We start from the raw sequence: 14,503 nt of genomic DNA on the forward strand, positions 1-14,503 counted from the left end.
CAGGAGTGGAGTAGGCCAGGAGCATCCCCAGAGGCTGGCTCAACCTGCTGACAACTGACCTCAGGATCCTGCACTGTGACCTTGAGCAAACTGAGTGACTTCTCTTGCCCCAGCTTTTCAAGTCTGTAAAACAGGCATAATCGTCCACAAGAGCCCTTGGAAAAGTCCATGGAAAATAAAAGGAAAAGATCAGTTTCTTTGAGTGTAAAGAAAAAAATTGAAATCTACACAAATGTGAGATTCCCAAAAAGAGAACTATATATCAACTTCAAAATGGCTTTCTACTGAAATAGATGCATTTTTAAGATTTTTTATTGGAAAGAGAAGAAAAGGCAGAGAGAGAGAGATCTTTCATTTGATGCTTTACTCCCCATATAGCTACAACTGCTGGAGCTTAGCCAATCTGAAGGCAGGAGCCAGCAGAAACTAGGTACTTTTTCTGGGTTTCACATGCAGGTGCAGGGTCCCAAGGGTTTGAGCCATCCTCTGTTGATATCCCAGGGAGGGAGCTAGATGGAAGACCTTATTGAATGCTGGCACTTGAAGGCAGAGGATTATCCAGTTGGGCCGTTACACCAGCCCCAATACATGTACCGTTTAAATTCCATTTTCAACAATGTTTTGGAAGTCCCCCAAGTAAATGAATTCCTGGGTGCATCCAACAAACAGTGCCTGGCAAATGCAATACTCTGAAGTTGTAAGCACCATTACAACTATTATTGCATAACACTCAACAGATATCATCCAAAAACATATTTTTCTTCAATGATCTCAAGCTCCCACCTTGCTTTCCCACACTCTCACCCAGTTGTGCCACCTCTTCCAGGGAAGAGAACCCTCAGCTCACTGTCTTCCCATTCCTCCTTCTTTATGGTTTCTGGACCATCTCCAGTCACTGCATTGTCAACCTATAGCCTCTGCTTCCAGCAAATCGCATCTCCTGGACCTCACCATCCCCTGCTCCACAAAGCTTTCATCAGCTTTCTTCTCTTCTGCACTGGAAACTCCAGGAGTTCTCTATTTCCTGATTACTCAAGAATGAGTTTATTGTTGGGTTTCTGAGTTGTGTCCTCTCCGGCTTCATGCAAAGTTGTCTGGCTGTCTTGGTGACCCCACGTGTTAGCATCCTTTATGGCCAGATGTTCCAATCAGTGTCATTCCAGTGTGTTTCCCAGCATTCTGTCCTTTCTTGCTTTACACATAATTAACTAGCCAGGTAAAACCCACCTACTCTTGAGGGCCTTGCCTCTTCACCCTCTTCATAATGGGATGCCGAAAGCAGTAGCCCTTCTACTCTCTACTCCCCTCTGAATCCAAGCATTAAACCCGCATGCCCTAACATCTGGGGATTGAGCAAATGACCCAGCTAAGCCAATCATCCTCCTTCGAGAAGTCCCAGGGGCTGGGCCAAGTGACACAGCTAACCCAATCACAGTCCTCTGGCAGTTATAGGGTTTAGCCCAAGTCAGAACCACTGCCAAGAAATTTCTAACTGCAGCTGGTGGAAAACAATTCTTTCCTCTGGGAAGGCAAGCACAGGATGACCTGGAACAATGTACTAGCCTCGCGGAAAGGCTTCATGCAGGGAAGCAAGGCACACAGAGAGACAGAAAGTCCTAGAGCACTGAGTCTCTGATTCTGGATTTCTTTGCCCTTTTTATGATTGAAGCCAAGTTAGCTCCTGAACTTGCCAATCAATAAGCACCTTGGTACTATGCTGAATCTTGCCAGAGCCGCCTTATTCATAGGAATTAAATTCGGGTGGATATTTGCATAGCGTTTGCGACATTGCCTATAATGTCTGCATTCCAGTCTGGGTTGAGCTCCCAGTTTCCAGCAATGCACAGCTTGAGAGAGAGCAGGTGAGGGCTCAAGTGATCCTGTTTTTGCCACCCATGTGGAAAGCTTGAACTGGGTTCCCATCTCTTGGTTTCAGCCTGGCCCAGTCCCAATTACTGCTGGTATTGGAGGACTGAACCAGTGGTTGGGAATTCTTTGTCTGCTCTCTCTTCGAAAACAAAAAAGCAAAGGAATGCATCAGCTGTTTCCACTAGTCCCTTCTGGATGATGTGTCTGTGGCCTTTTGTCACACACTGTGTAAGGAACAGGAACATATCTTATGCCTCTTTAGTTTCACTCCCTGTATTCAATACAATCTTGGGCACAAAGTAGATGCTCACTAAGTACTTATGCCGTGGAGCATGTTACAGGTGTCTGGTAGGTTCAGCTCTAAGCAGAAAAATTCTAGATCTTTTAGAGCTAACTCTGAGAACACCCATCACAAATGCGCAGGAACTGAGTCACAGAGAATTATGGTTTTCTCAGTAAAGGTTGCTTAAAACAAAAGCCCATTTATCTGCCTACCGAAGACATTTAATCAATTTACATGAGGGATTTCAAAATTAGTCAGACTGTAATGAACTATGAAATACTGATTAATGCATTTTTGCAATGTTTGATTAGAAACTTAACATGTATGCTAGCACATTTTTACCACTACAGAGTTTCTATGTTAATATTTGGTTTCCTACAAAGGCAAGGATGGATATCCTGCTTTGAAGAGTGAAAGTATATTTGTGGTTAGCAATAAGTAAACAGTATATCTACTGAGAAATGCTTCTTGATGCTGAAGAGATGTTCTCAGTCAACACAGAGTGAGAGGTGAGTGTGCCAAGTGTTACACTCAGTAAGGAGCTGAGTATTAATTGTGTCACATATGGGCATTCTCCAAAAACCACCCAGAAAAAAGAGCCCTCTTGTGTCTCCCACCCGCCCTCCACTGGCCAGCAGGCATACTCAGAAAGACAGGATAATCCCACAGTAACTCCTGCATAAGGAATTGAATTGATTTAGCTAGAATTTGAACAGGACACCACAGATAACATATGTTGACCTGAAGGCAAACAAAGCACATTCTGTGTCAAGACATGGAATGAAAGAAAGTTGTCCTGAACTCAGGCAAGGGATGACAAGGATCCAGGAAGGAGATGAGGAGGGGATAGAGAGCGGCTGGTTAATGGGTCCTAAAGCAGAGGCTGGGAGAAGTAACAGGTTCTAGTGCTCTATAGCACCGGGAGGTGCAGCACTCACAGTAATGTGTTCTACACTGACTAAAGAACTGAACAGAGGTGCGCACAGATCCCAAATGAAAACAAAATATATAGTAATGGAAATGTCAATTCCTTGGTTATGCTAAGCACATGTGTTAGGATGTTGCACTGCACACCATAAGAATGTACAGGCCTTATATATTAATCAGTTCTTTTCATTTTTAAAGTTTTAACTTAATTTTAAAAGTGTAAGGAATCCTTAGAGAAAGTGTGTATTACGTTCCTCTGTAGGTCAAGGTCATTGCATTGGAATGATTCAGAAGTTATCATGAATGTTTGGAGGCTGCAGTTTCTACCTTTTGACCCCTGAAGCCATCTGTATCATCCCTGGAGAAGGTGGATAAGCATCTTTTGGGGTCCCCAAAAGCCTTTCCTCCTGGCAAGGGCAACAGAATCCAGATCACGTGGGATGTGATCCAGGGTACCTGGAATTCTCAGAAGCCAAGCCACTGGATGTTTGAGTTTCTTAGAGTTTCTGTTCTCTTTTTTAAAGATTGATGTATATATTTATTTGCAAGGCAGAAAAACAGGAGGGAGGAGAACACAGAACCAGTTTAGATTCACTGGTTTCATCCCTGGGCCAGGATGAAAGCAGAAATTCCATCTGCTTCCATCTCCCAGATGGGAAGTAGGAACTCAAGCTCTAAGATCACCTTTTACTGCTTTCCCAGATGGATTAGCAGGACACCAGATCAGAAACGGGGCAGCCAGGACTCAACCAGAGCTCAAACCTGCATCTCCATATGGGATGCTGGAACTGGACACAACAGCCTAATCCACCACAACACGATGCCAGCCCCTGCCAGTTTTTAAAACCAGTCTCACAGACACACCTGTATAGGACATCTACATTGATAGGTTGACCAATGAGCTATTGAAGATTGAAGACAGATTCCCATAGAAGGCTTCTAAGAGCACAAACCTGCCAAGCACAGCCCCAGCTGTAAGATTACTTAAAGGATACTGCTTTGGATAAGAACTCTAGTGGAAATCCCTTGGCCAAGGGTATGTAAAGTCCAAAATAGCAATGTGCACCTGCAGACACACCAGAGAAGAGGAAGAGAGGTGTGAGTCTTCACAGGAGTGCATGGCATGAAAGGACCATTCTTCCTGTCACAAGGGCAAGCAATTACTTTGTACTGAGACTTTAACCCTCCCTTAGAATTTTAAAAATCATTATTTTGCAGGATCACCATTATTCTGATTCATTAGCAAGGCATACTTATTAGGGTCTTAAAATAACCAGGATACTGGACATGTAAAAACATGTTTCTTGCTGTCATGACAACTAAATAACAACAATAATGCTCACATCCGAATGACTACAGGGAACAAAGTTATCGTGGCTGAATATAGATAAGTTAATTATGAAATCATCAAAAGAACAACAGCTCTGTCAATGCAAAAATGATTCTAGAATAATCAATAATGACAATCTTGTTTGGTAATTGGCCATTTGTTTCCAATATGGGATCCACCTTTGGTCTGCATGGAGATGTAGCAACCCCCTCAGCCAGTAGCAGGAAAAAAAAAAAAAAAGAAAAATCTTTCAGTTTAGGGTTGGTGGTTGTCAGTGGCAACAAATAATGGAAAATTGCCATCTGGCTTCTTTTTTTAAAATGAGATTTGAATAATCAATTTAATAATGGATAGAGCACTTGCTTACAGAAATAATCCATTGTCATTGCTTGGGAAAAAAAAAAAAAAAAAACTTTGGCACAGAAGACAGAGCTGTGCAGTCTGACTACAAGGTAAAGCAAATAAACATCTAGGTCCATGCCACAATTTTTATTTTCACTGCTGACTTTACATAAACTAGAGGATAACTCTTCCCTCTATGTGCTTAGCTTTTCACATGCAGTGTTTAATAATCAGGTGGAGATCTACAGAGCAGTCGGCTTGCTACAGCTCTCCGGAAGGCTAGCAGGGAGAGAGACCCACAAAGAGTAGGTTTTGAACACATTCCCCCCCATCATTACATGACCTATAGTGGAGCAGTCCTGATAGGAGCGAAACAGAGGAAATCTGAGTTCATCTGACTACAGGATGTGTGTGTGTGTGTGTGTGTGTGTGTGTCTTTCCTCTGCACAAGGTACCAGAGGAAGAGACTATTTAGGAAAGAGGAACAGAGTGACATCAAGGATCAGCATGACTCATTCATTTACATGATAAAGATGAAAATAGCAGGAAGGATATTCCTACCCCCGCCAGCAGGAATGATGACACCCAGCCCTGGGACTTGTGCCATGCCCTTAGATGCTGCTTTTTAAATTTTTTTTAAATGAAATATGCAAGTACAGTGTCCCATTAACCTCAAATGATCCCTGAATCTCTGACTGAACAATTCACCATGTGGCCAAAAATAAAGGACTGACTCCCAGGCCCTGTCTCTATTCAGAGTAATATTCAAGCTCCCCACTGCAGAGTCTGGGATCCACCCTCCTGACTGGCTGGCAGGTGGGGGCTTCTCCTGACCTTGCTGGCCAGAGATCAGGAAGGTCCTCAGGAAGACTGTCCTGTGGAACCCCAGACCATCCTTGGAAATGCTCCCTTCCCTTCTGCCCTGGTTTGGTCATTACCTGCTTCCCCTCTGGAGTGGTAGATAGTTTGTTCTGCTCTGACTAGAGTCTCATCACCACATAACCTCTAAAGCAATCCTCCCACCACACAATCTACTTCTTAGTCACTCTCCAGGGATTTCCAGGACCAGGCTCCTCACTGGTTCATGGTCCCATTAATCCCCTTCCTTTAGCAGATAAGTGTTAACCAGCAACCCAGGCTCCTTCAGGCACCCAACTGGGCACCAGGGTTACCATAAAGCTTCCAGGAAAATCTCAGACATGGCTTAAGTCCTCTGTACCTCTATGGTATATCCCCCATCCAGACACTTCTCTGAGCAGGGCTTTGTGAAACCTGTAAGGAGTTCTTCGAATATCGCACCCTGGACCCAGCGCCATTTCCTCTTCCTCACAGCTCAGGAAATTCACGCCAGTCCAGCCATCCACCAATCAGATGTAACCCTGCGTTTCAACTGAGAATCCCACCCCCAATCTCCCACCCTTCCCCAACTCTGCCTGCTTACCAATCATTCTTAGGCAATCACCTGTGACTGTCTCTGGCACCAATCCCCTGGGGCCTGTCCTCAATCCCTCCCAATTCCCCGCCCCCACACCTTGCAGGCTCACCTGAGTGACAAAAAGGCCCCCAAGTGCTGTTCTCTTTCTTCTCCTTCGGGCCTGCCCCTCCCCCTCCCCTTCCCCCTCGCCTTCCCACCACCCAGTCCTCTTCCTGCCCCGCTGGAATAAACCTCCTAAAATACTTCATTGTGTCTGGTGTTTTTGGCTCATGGTAAAGAACCAGGCTGCGGGAATTAGCTGCACGTAATAGTGTCATAATAATATCCTATGAACTGGAACTTTAACTGTTTTAAATAACTAACAGCCAGACTCCACAGTCTCCCTGTGGCTCCCACAGCCCCCCAACCTAAATCACCAAGTTAATCTTGCATCTTTCATGTTTCATGATTACACAAGTCATGGGCTGTCTTCAGCACGGGAGCACCATCTTACCAGGATCTCTGCTGTAACATCAAGGAGTGGGCAAAATTCCAGATGCATTTTTGTCTTCCTCCTTACCAATGGACTGAAAAGACAAAATACATTTTTCACCTTTGCCCAACCAAACCTTCTACATCATCCTTGACCTCCTCCCTTACTCATTCAAATCTCCAAATGTCCTCCTTACCCCAACAGCTTCCACCTCCCTTCCCCATTGTTCCTTCGGCTCTCTCCACACAGCTTCCAAAATGCCAAGCATCTCACTGGAGACATTTGTAGTTCATGTTCGTTGCACAGCCTGGAAGCTCAGAGGGCAGTTGTATTCACCTGTTGGAGCAGCCATAAGGACAACCCACGCAAGGAGTGCTTTAAGCAGTAAACATGGATTTCTCACAATTTTGAGGCTGAAGTTCAAGACCCAGGTACTAGCAGGTGCTTTTGGTTTTTGTCGTTTACTTTTTGAGGCCTCTTTCCTCAGCTTCCACATAGCTGCTATCTGTGTATTCCCTGGGCTTCCCTCACAGCCACATATCCTTGGGGGTGTCTGCATGCCTCATGAATCACAGCAAGAACACCCACCCCAAAGGCTTTGAACAACATCACCTCTTCATAGCACTCCAAATACACTCATAATCCAAAAGGCTTTTGGATAGGGACGTAGCATGTGACTTTGGGAACTGGAGGAATGGGGCACAATTCACACCCCAGCTGCAGATGGGACTGTCCAGAGGATGTGCACCAAGTGGCGGGGGGGATCATAGAGTCACACTGTCAGAGACTGCAAAGGACGAGAAGGGACATGCGGGTCCTAAAGGTCAGGATGGGCACCTCTGGATCCAGAAAAGGATGAATGCAGGTCAGATAGGTGGGTAAGAGACCCATCAATCTTCTGAATCCAGCAAGGCTGGCACAGAAGCCCAGATGGTAGGAAAACTGAGGACAGGTGCTTCGGAAGAGTCCAATGGGGACTGACGTATTGCTTTAATAAGGGAGGAGGCCCATGGAGACAGTCAGGCAAGGACAGGGTGGGTACAGGTAGCAGAACCTGGGAAGGGACACTGTAGAAGAAAAAGTATCAGAAGAAAACACTTACATTATTGATTCTATTTCCTCGTACCTTGGCTACAAATCACAAACATCAGTATACAAAACAGCATTTAGAACTAAAATCTGGCTTATTGTAATAATCACTAAATTCATGACACCACTAGTACTGATTTACTTATCAGAGACCCTATGACAACGTGTTTCATGAAAGTTGCATCTCTGCTTGGATTTCTGCTGTGAAATGGGAGACTTTAGACATGTGTGTCCTTGTGACCACCGGGTTCAGCCAAAGCCACGGGGCAACGGAAGCATGAACAGTCCCTGGACTTCCTTGTTTTTTTTTAAAGATTTATTTATTTTTATTGTAAGTCAGACTTACAGAGAAAAGGAGACACTTGGAGAAAGGTCCTCCATCCACTGGTTCACTCCCTAAGCAGCCGCAACAGCTGGAGCTGAGCCTGTCCGAAGCCAGGAGTCAGAAGCTTCCTAAAGTTTTCCCATGCAGATTCAGAGTCCCAAGGCTTTGGGCCAACCTCTATTGTTTTCCCAGGTCACAAGCAGGGAGCTGGAAGGGAAGCGGAGCAGCCTGGACACAAACCAGTGTCCATACGGGATCCTGGCTCATGCAAGGCGAGGACTTCAGCCACTAGGCTATAGTGTCAGGCCTAGTCCCTAGACTTCTAAGTGTGCTGCTGGTGCCTCCAAAATTCAACCTGGTACTTCCCTTCCTACCAGCTGAGCTCACAGTGTCACATTCTCACTGAGCACCCATGGTACCCTGAATCTCAGTGGCCTCACTTGCATATGGATTCAGAATTCCACCATGTGAAGTAGCTTGCTAGGAGCCTGAGCAAGGACATCAATTACCAAGGTGTCTGAGAAATCAATTAATCTTCCATAGGAAGATCACTCTAACAGCAAAAAAATAGTTGGGCAGTGCATAGCAGGACCATGTTTTTGTACTCTGTTCACATCAGGCAAAAAAGCACTTGATTAACGGAGACAGCTTTTGTTAATGTTGTAGACTCTTTGTAGACCTTGGCAAAAAGGGCAACTCTCTGCCCAAGGGCTTCCTGCTTGTGGAAGGAGTTTGCACAATGGTAGACCCATCAATCCCATACTAAGGAACGGGTTGATAGGGTTTTGCTGGAGGCTGGGTGTTGGGTATGACTCATACTTGGTGATTCCCATAAAAACATTGGCCATTTGCTACCATTGGTTTCCTCCACTTGATCTGGAAACCTCCAATCTGCTATTTATAAAGCAGGAAAAAAATTTCTTCGAGATGGAGCAGCTACAAGCACATCTCTCGCAGACACCAGTAGGCAGAATTGCATGAGAAATGAAGGCATAGCATGCTGGGATTCGGCAAGGAGAGGGTGATTGACTCAAGATGGGATGATAAAGATCAATTGCCATGGTTTGGAGTTATGACACCAACAAAGTTACAATGACATTAGCACAAAGAGAGAGACACAAATCCATTACAAAGATACAATCAAATATTCAAAAAAGCCTGGCACGCTCATTACTTATTCATGCTAATACAAGTATATTAAGAAATCTAAACAGTGTTAGCGCTCAATCACTCACCAACCAAATGAGGTTTAGCATTTATCAGCCCCCAGTCATCAGGGCCCAGTGTAGCTGTACAAAGGTGGGGATATGACATAACTGGAGATATTTATATCAGCCTACATGGACTGCAAGATACACTAGGATTTATTAAACTGAGTAATGCCATCACATTCACAGAGCAATAAAAGAAATAACTGTGCAGAAGTCATTTCCCCCAGACAATAAGATTTACCTTTGCAATCTCTTAAAGATGCTGTATCTGTTTTCAAAGGGTTGCTGGCAGCACTTCCGACCTTAATCAACTATTTACAGATTAATTTTTTCAACAAAGGACATGATGCCCAAAAGTGGGTCCCCTCCTTGAGAGTGAGTGACAGACTCTCAGCCATTCTGTCCCTGGTGATTCAGCACAGCCAAGCAGATCCTTCTTCCCCAGGGACATCCATCATTCAGTCATGGACATGTCCTCAATTTTCAGTACAGGGACACCCATTTAGCATGCTGGAGGGTAAGCCCATGGATCTGGGGAGCCTGAAAGGATCACTCGCACATTAGACAGTGAGGAGCACTGATGTAAACACAAGCAAGTGTTTTTGAGAATGCACAAAATGCAGCAGGAGAAGCCCCGTCCCAGCTGAAGCTGTCATCCACCTTCTAGACTGCTTCAGCTCCACTGGACTGCTACCTGGCACGTGGCAAGAAATGCTCCTCTATCCCTGTCCTTCTCCCTCCCCCCTGTGGCGGCCCCTCCTCTCCACACACTTCATGTCACTGTCACTTGTATTTCTACTTTTGTTTCCATCTTTTCACCCTCCCTAGGGCATCTCATCCATGTCCCCAGCTCCGAGGTGCTAACACCCTCCTGATCACACTGGCCCAGGCCTCTCTCTCTCTGGGATATCAGAGTGTCACACCTAATGGCTCACTGTGGCAACGCCATTCACAAAGGTACCCAGCAGGTCACAGCATAGCTTCTGATCCTTCTTCACCTGTCACAGGTGACTGATATGTCACTAGCACAGTATCTGATCGCCTCCATTCTGTTCTTGAAAATGCCCAAATACAGCATCTCCACGTCTCTTTTATCCACTGGTACCATCCCATCCCATCATCTCTCCTGTCTGTGGGGCAATCTTTCTTGGACTTGTCACTGTCCTGCATAAAGGCTACTAATGAAGTCCAGAGGAAAGCCCTGTTGTCAGTGAGAGCATGTCATTGCTGATGTGCAGGCATTGACGTGAAGCCAATGTTACAACCACAGCATTATAAAATGCACCCCACACCCACCTTGTCTAAAAACACCTGCCCTTCCTGCTTTCCAAGTATACAATGCCTGGGTGGCTTTGTTTCTCCCTATTTGGGCATACAGCTCCAAATAATCTCTCATCTCTTGGGAAAACAACCCCAATCACTCCCATTTCCATCCTTCCTCTTGTCCTTTGTGCTCTCATCCCAGCGACATCCTCCTTTCCCCAGTAAGAGGTTTGCAGCACTCCTCTCTAGGTAGACAAGCTGCTGGTAAGTGCCTGGACTGGCCTTGCTTCCTGAAGACTAGTCCATTACAAGCGTTGCCCCACTCGAGGCTAGGATATCTCTTTTCCTTTATGTCGCCTCAGTCTACAATGGACAGGATGAGGTTTAACATTGAATGAGCTGTTACCTTGTACCAGGCAGAAGAAAGAACTCTTCCCCAGTAATCCACATCATAATCAGGTTAGATCATCTCAAGCAGCCATAGAGCACTCTGCCAAGCACTCCAAGAGATCAAAAAGAAAAGACACCAAGAAGTTACCCTCTGATAGTTTGCAGCCTAAATATAAAATCCTGAGTGATTTCCAAGAACATACAAGTCAATGTGTGGAAATATGTGGAATTGATGATGATGAATCAGGATTCTGGTTCCATCACATTGGGCTCATCGTCCTTCCTTGAACTTGTTCTCCAGGTAGGCACTGATATCACAGGTATCATTAACAGTTAAGCCCTGCGTGAGCCAAGGCCTTATCTTTCCCATCCATTGGTATCTCTCCAAATGCCTGGAACTTCAAGTGCTCAGAAGATGGAGGAGAAGGGAAAAAGGTGGGAGGGTGGGCAGAGCAAGACGAGGAGGTGGTCTCTCTCATTTTGATGGAGCACATCCTCCTGATAGATAGCAGATAGCTCATGATGAGCTAGGATGTGTACAGATGTTTTCATTCTACCTTCAAACTCAATTGATAGTATGACCTTGGCTCGGCAGAGGATTCCATATTCAACCTCATGTTTTTCCAGAGTTTCAAGGGTATAATTTCAGAGCTTTCTGGCTTACAACTTGTTGGAGAAAAGAATGAAGTCCCCTCACTTCTCTCTGTCATGTGAAGTTACATCCATACAGGCATATGTGCCTTCTGCATTTTGATGTCTCCACTATTGACGAACTGCACAGTGATGGGTGTTAGGTACAGGACTACGTTCACTCAAGAACTAAGCTCTCTGTATGGAGGTTGTTTTCCTGCAGTCTGGGGAAGTTTTCTAATTTCATCAGCTCCTTTCTCCTCTTCAGTTTCTTTATTCCTTCTATTAATGTCTTGTGATCCAGATCTTTGGTTTCCTAAAGTATGCTTCAGCTTTTTAAAAATTCTCTCATTTTCAATCTCTTTTTGCTCAACATTAGAGGTGCTTCTCTCAAATATCTTCTTTAATTTCACAGGAAGAAGTTATGATCTGAGGGATCAGGACATTTAACAGCCTGTTTGACTCAATCCATTCTTGCAACATAAATTTGGATCTCCTCACTTTCCCTTCCAGCTTAGGAATTGGTATGCTCTACTGGATCCAGTTCTTGACTACTCTCCTGTTTGCTTCACACCCCCACAATTCTGTTGCTACTATCCCATCTACTCATCCTGTTCCTGCACCCTTAAAAATATTTTGCTTCCCTTCCCAATGAGTTTGAAGAGAGGAGAACAAACCTAACATTACATGATTCAACAAAGTTTGTCCAGAGTATACATGCTGCAAATATTTTTGCTAAGGCCCTGTATCTCTGATTTCTCTCTAGATGGAGTGTCTTGATTTTTATGGAGACAAATCTGGGGACCTCTCTAGTAAGTGAACTTCCAGTTACCATTCTTTGAGGAGTTGGAACATGGGAGTCTGCAAACCTCTGGCCACCACTTGCACTTAACAAAATGAGCCACAACTTTGAAAATCCACACCCTCCTCCCTTAAGCAGTTTCATTGCACCAAGTGGTGAGCTTCTAATCATTTCTATGAGCTTCCTGCTTCCCAGGAGGAAATGCCAGGCCTGCTTCCCTGACCAAATCCACCCATTGCAAGTCATTAGCAATCGCTAAGTCCCTGGGCAAACATGCCCTGTGCACCCTACTCTCCAAAGCATGCTTCGCTGGCCCTGATATTCAAAGCCATGTCCCTGAAGAGCTTGGCCTTGTAGAGGAGCAAAGCAGATTCCAGACACATTCTGACGGGCTCAACTTGATACCGTTTGTAAGCAGTGAATGATAAATCCAGAGCTTTGGATCAGATAAAACTTTGATGAATGGCTTCTCCCTGGGCTGGCAGCAATGCCTACTCCTAACCACTCTAAGCTACTTTGCTGGAATCAGCTGTGTTTGCTTTAATCATCAGCAGAGGAAACAATGCTTGTGAGAGCCATCAGGTTGGTAAGAGATGCTAGAGATGGCCTCTTTCTGAAGGGGACCATGAGACAGAAAAGTACAAAAACTCACAGCCCTAAACAGAAGCCCTGGTGCCAGAGCACACACAGTCTATCTTCAGTCTTGGAGGCTGGAATAGGATCAAATACGGTATCCCACGACAGACCAGAGGCAAAGCTCTATTCGGTGCACATCTCATCTGGCTTTGGTTCACCTGTATGTGAAGCAGATGGCACCTAAGCCTTGGCTGTTTCTCAAAAGGAAGCAAAGGCCAGCCCCTCTCCCTCTCATTTGTGAAAGCACAGCTCTGCCTTCATCTTCTCTCAAACCACCCGGGGTCCCCAAGACAGCAAATAAGAGCCACCCAGATAAAGGAGCTATGTTGGCCTGTTGGCAAGGCAAGTGAGGCAGACAACTTCTGTGAAAATGCAGGTCTACCATCCAACCTTGTCAGGTGCTCCAGATACATGGAACAGCCCCAGAATGGAGCACCCCAGAATAATTGTCCCATCCATGTCCATTCAGATTGGGACTGTTATCATATCAGCCCCATCATGAAAAGGCAAAGATGCATAGAATCGCTCAATCCAGCTTTCTAGCTCCATAACAAAGGCGCTCAACACAACTGTGGCTTGAACACACTTAGGCCCAGACACCCTCTGAAGGTATGGCTGCCTTAGCACAAGGGAAAGAAGTGGCTTATCTTCAAGAGACAGCAAAATCTGATTTCAAAGCTCTGATTCCTGTGCAATCCTCCTTCTCTTAACTTGGCTCCTCATCTGTAAAATAAGGATTTCTTCATCTCAAAGAGTGTCTGTTCAGTTCATCACTCAGGGAGTCTTTATTGGGTTTGCCCTGAGCGCCAAGCAGTGTTGTAGGTGCCGGGAATGGTCGTGATGAAATGTATGAACTATATCTGGCACAGCCCAGCATGCAGGTGCTAAGAAAATAATGGCGGTCATTACTCTTCTTATTGCTAATGAGTTTTGTCTTGAGAAGCAACAGAAATTAAAGTACGTTAGTGTACTTTGTAAGCATAAAGCTCACTTTAGGCATTAGCCAATACTATTTCTTCTACGGGTCAAGGTATATAAAAAGGTACACTGGATGCCCGTGGCCTCTTTCAATGTTCCAAGACAGCTTCTTGCTGTATCTCCCACAGAACACAGGGAAACTATGCCCTGAACTGGCAGTGGGACATCCAACTTTCTCTCTCTCTAAGTCCCAAGGTGCTTCTTTTGCCTGTGTTATTCTTCCTGGTCCAGTAATACTTGCACACGCCAGGTTTTGATGGTATTCACATCCAGGCAGGGTGGGGAGAGGCTAACCCTCTGTGTCTGTGAAGGATTAATGTTTGGATTCCCTGTGAAGACAAAAGTCTACAGATGCTCAAGTCCTTAACATAAAATGGTGGGTTTTAAATACAACCTACACGCATCCTCCCTCATACTTTCAATCAGTACTAGATTCCATACGAGACCTAATGCAATGTGCATATTGTGTAAATAACTATTCTACCATATTGTTTAGGGAATGATGACAAGAAAATGCTAAT

Source organism: Ochotona princeps, chromosome 16 (assembly GCF_030435755.1).
Source record: "Ochotona princeps isolate mOchPri1 chromosome 16, mOchPri1.hap1, whole genome shotgun sequence".
NCBI lineage: Eukaryota > Metazoa > Chordata > Mammalia > Lagomorpha > Ochotonidae > Ochotona > Ochotona princeps.